The 4,728-nt window shown below is 47.2% G+C and overlaps 1 pseudogene; it reads left to right on the top strand.

Annotated features, from left to right (window-relative positions):
- The first annotated feature begins 1,575 nt into the window (after positions 1–1,575).
- Positions 1,576–3,379, top strand: LOC144579373 (protein FAM89A pseudogene; annotated as a pseudogene).
- The last annotated feature ends 1,349 nt before the right edge of the window (positions 3,380–4,728 follow it).

The raw sequence follows: 4,728 nt of genomic DNA, 5'->3' as shown, positions 1-4,728 counted from the left end.
GGGCAACGTAGCAAAATCTCATCTCTACAAAAACTACACAAAAATTATCTGGGCATGGTGGCACAGGACTGTAGTCCCAGCTATTTGGGAGACTGAAGTGGGAGGATAGCTTGAGCTGGGGAGGTTGAGGCTGCAGCAAGCCTTGAGGGCACCACTGCACTCCTGCCTGAGTAACAGAGTGAGACCTGCTCTAAAACACATAAATACAATCAACAGCCAATGGATTGGGACAAAATATTTGCAAATTATGTATCTGATAAGGGGCTAATAACCAAAATATATAAAGAAATCCTTCAAGTAAACAACAATAAAACACCCAATTTTGAAAAGGGCAAAAGAAGTGCATAGATATTTCCTTTTTTAACAAATAGACGTTGCTTCAGTGATTACAGTGACTCACACCTGTAATCCCAGCACTTTGGGAGGCTGAGGCAAGCAGATTGCTTGAGGTCAGGAGTTGGAGACAAGCCTGGCCAACATGGTGAAACCCTGTCCCTACTAAAAATACAAACATTAGCCCGGTGTGGTGGTGGGTGCCTGTAAATTTCAGCTACTTGGTGGGGCTGAGGCAAGATAATCACTTGAACCCAGGAGGCAGAGGTTGTAGTGAACTGAGATTGCACTACTGCACTCCAGCCTGGATGACAGAGTGAGACTGTCTCAAAAAAAAATTAAAAATAAATTTCAAAAAGGCCAGGCATGGTAGCTCATGCCTATAATCCCAGCACTGTGGGAGGCTGAGGTGGGAGGATCACTTGAGCTCAGGAGTTGAAGACCAGCCTGGGCAACATAGCGAGACCCAAATATCTTTAAAAATAATAAAAATTAGCTGGGTGTAGTGGCTCACACCTATGGTCTCAGCTACCTGGGAGGCTGAGGCAGGACGATTGCTTGAGCCCAGGTGGTCAAGGCTGCAGTTACCCATGATGGCACCACTGCACTCCAGCCTGACAGCAAGACCCTGTCTTGAAAAGAAATAATTTAAAAGCCAGGTAAAGTGGCTCACGCCTGTAATCCCGGCATTTTGGAAGCCTAGGAGGACAGATTGCTTGAGCTCAGGAGTTCAAGACCACCCTGGGCAACATAGCAAAACCCCATCTCTACTAAAAATACAAAAAATTAGCAGGATGTGGCAGTGGGCCTGAGACCAGCCTGGCCAACAGAGTGAAACCCTATCTCTACTAAAAATACAAAAATCAGCTGGGCATGGTGGTGCCTGCCTATAATCCCAGCTACTCAGGAGCCTGAGGTAGGAGAATCACCCGAACCCAGGAGGTGGAGGTTACAGTGAGTTAAAATCAAGCCACTGCACTCCTGCCTGGGTGACAGACAGACTGTCTCAAAAATCCCAGCTACTTGGGAGACTGAGGCAGGAGAATCACTTGAACCCAGGAGTTGGAGGTTGCAGTGAGCAGACATTGTGCCATTGCACACCAGCCTGGATGACAGAGTAAGACTCTGTGTCCAAAAAAAAAAGAAAGAAATTAAATTTAAAAAGGTAAAAATTAGCTCAGGATCCCCAATTTACAATGTGCCCCATACAGAGGTCTCAGATGTTACACACTGAGAGTGACCATGACAACGGTCTAAGCAGCACCTCTTTGACACTTAGTCATCTCACACCCTGCACTCAGCTCTGTCACATCAACAATTGGATCCAGCACTCACAGCCACTCCACAATACACGCTTGTCACTCTACTACAAAGGAGAAACCAAGACTTACGGAAACCAAGGAACTCGCCCATGAACTCACAATCAAAACTAGTGGGCAGCCAGGCATAGGGGCTCACATGGGCTCATGTCTGTCATCCCAGCACTTCAGGAATTCAAAGGCAGGCAGATTGTCTAAGGTCAGGAGTTTGAGATAAGCCTGGCCAACATGGTGAAACCCATTATCTACTAAAAATACAAAAATTAGCCATGCATGGTGGTGCATGCCTGTAATCTCAGCTACTCAGGAGGCTGAGGCAGGAGAATTGCTTGAACCTGGGAGGTGGAGGTTGCAGTGAACCAAGATTGTACCATTGCACTCCAGACTGGGCAACAAGAGTGAAACTCCATCTCAAAAAATAAATAAATAATTTTTAAAAAACACAAAATTAGCTGGGTGTGATGGTGCATGCCTGTAGTTTCATCTACCTGGGAGGCTGAGGCAGGAGAATCACTTGAACCTGGGAGGCAGAGGCTGCAGTGAGCTGAGATTGTGCTGTTATACTCCAGCCTGGGTGACAGAGTGAGACTGTCTAAAAAACAAGAAAAGAACGAAATCAAGCAGGAAACCCAGTGCAGGGGCTCACACATGCAATCCCAGCACTTCGAAAGACTGAGGTCAGAGAATCGCTTGAGTCCAGGAGTTTCAGACCAGCCTGGGCAACATATTGAGATCCTATCTCTACATAAAAAAATAGCCAGGTGTAGTGGTATGCACCTGTAGTTCTAGCTACTCAGCAGGTTGAGGTAAGAGGGTTGCTTGAGCCCAGGAGGTCCAGGCTGCAGTGAACCATGATCACACCCCTGCACTCCAGCCTGGGTGACAGAGCAAGTCCTTTTCTCAAAAAAAAGAAAAAAGTGGGCAAATATAGACCCAAATTCTTCTTTCGTCTTCTGCCCTGATGAGCGGTTCCCACCCACCCCACATGATTAACAGTGGTTAATTCTGGGGAATGAGATTTGAGGCTAAAGATTTCCCTATTCTCATTCCTGTGGTATGAGACTTCATTACAAATGTATTCTCAGCCGGGTGAAAATCAATTCTTGAAAAGGTGAAAACAGGGGGCAGTGGAGCAGGCGTGTGGTCTGGCAGCAGCACGACTGGGGCCCACAAGGCGCCAGGGGCCTCGGACGATGGCGCAGCCTGGGGCCTGCGGGTAGACGGGCTGCCCCTGCCGCCCAAGAGCCTGAGCCGGCTGCTGTACTGTGCGTCAGGCAGCTGCACCTGGAGCAGCTGTAAGCGCAGAAGCCGCGCATCCAGGACGAGCTGAGCTGCGGGGGTGCGTGAGGCAGCGGGGCCGGGCTGCAGCGCTGTCAGCCAAGCCACCCAACCTGGACACCGCGCTGCTGCTCCACAAGGAGACGGCTGGTCTCCGCCAGCTGGACATGTCCTTGCTCTACCAACTGTACAGGCTCTACGAGTCGATTCAGGAGTGCAAGTGGGCCTGCCAGGCAGCCTCCAGCCCAGACTGCACTTATGCTCTGGAGAATGGCTTCTTCAATGAAGAGGAAGAATATTTCCAGGAGCAGAACTCCCTGCATGACAGAAGGGACCGAGGCCCTTCTTGGGACTTGTCACTGCCTGCCTCCTCCCTCTCCAGCGGTGACTGGAATCTGGAGTCCATCTAGAGGGTCTTGGGAGGGATGTGACTATTGAGAAGCCCTTCCTATTGGACACGCTGTCAGCGTTTGTTGCTTCTCTTGCAAGAAAGCACCTCCATTGTGAATGGTCCTCATTCATAGGCAGGGAGTTCTCTGAAGACACACGGTGGCAATCCAGTTTGATGGCTGCAATTCCTGCTTAGGTGACCCAGAGGTCCTCAGCAGTATCCTCCACACCTTTGTATTAAGATGTACCTGCTGGGGGGATTCATAATGAGAATACAACAAGCAGATCTGTGTGGAAGGCCTTAGTGGGTGTTCTGTGTGAGGTGGCTTGTAGCCAGCCACTTCCTTACAGATGGCAGAGCATTCTAACTCCCTTTGTGTTAGTGTCCCTGCTTCTATTTTGGAATGTATTAAAACCACCATTTCACTGCTTCCCTTCCTCCATATGGTCTGCAGGTTTTCTTGCTCTTTAATGAGCATTTAAGCTCACTAACTGCCCAGTGATTGAGTGAAAGCTTTTTTACGAAAAATGTTAACACTTCTAGTCATCCCAATCAACTGGCTTTTCTCAACCAAAAATTTGTGTCATTCTTTATCTATGAGATACAGAAGGAAGGAAAATAATACAAAGACATGTTGAAGAGTGAAAAAAAAAAAAACTGGAGCAAGCCAGTGTTCTGTTTCGCTCACTGTAAGATGGCAAATGTTTCCATTTTTAAGATTCTGATTGTAAACTAGTGTGCTAGAAATCAAACCACCCTCCACGCAAACCAGTAATTACCTTAAGCCTTAGTATATTTATTAAAATACTTTATGAGAACATTAATAAAAAGAAAAGGCAAAAACAAATTGTACTCTTTTTAGGCATAAAGCCCCCAAAAAGAACATAAACAGATACACGGCATATCTGTGGTACTGAAAGTTCATAGGCCTGGCACAGTGGTTCACACCTGTAATTCTAGCACTTTGGGAGGCTGAGGTAGGAAAATCACTTGAGGCCAGGAGTTCAAGACTAGCTTGGACAACATAGCAAGACCCAATCTCTAGAAAGAATAAAAATTATACAATTATCCAGGCATGGCAGCGTGCACCTGTAGTCCCAGCTTTGGTGGCTGAGGCAGGAGAATTGCTTAAGCCTGGGAGTTGGAAGCTGCAGTGAGCTGAGATGGTGCTACTGCATTCTAGCTTGAATGACAGAGCAAAAAGATCCTGTCTCTAAGATTAAAAACAAACAAAAACTCCATTATATAATAATGCTACCTGAGGCCAGGTGCAGTGACTCATGCCTGTAATCCTAGCACTTTGGGAGGCTGAGGCAGACTGTCTCTTAAGGTCAGAAGTTCAAGACCAGCCTGGCCAACATGGTAAAACCCCATCTCTACTAAAAATACAAATATTAGCTGGGCATG

This window comes from Callithrix jacchus, chromosome 14 (genome assembly GCF_049354715.1).
Source record: "Callithrix jacchus isolate 240 chromosome 14, calJac240_pri, whole genome shotgun sequence".
NCBI lineage: Eukaryota > Metazoa > Chordata > Mammalia > Primates > Cebidae > Callithrix > Callithrix jacchus.
The sequence above is the reverse complement of the archived record's forward strand: the minus strand, read 5'-3'. Positions and strand labels throughout refer to the sequence as shown.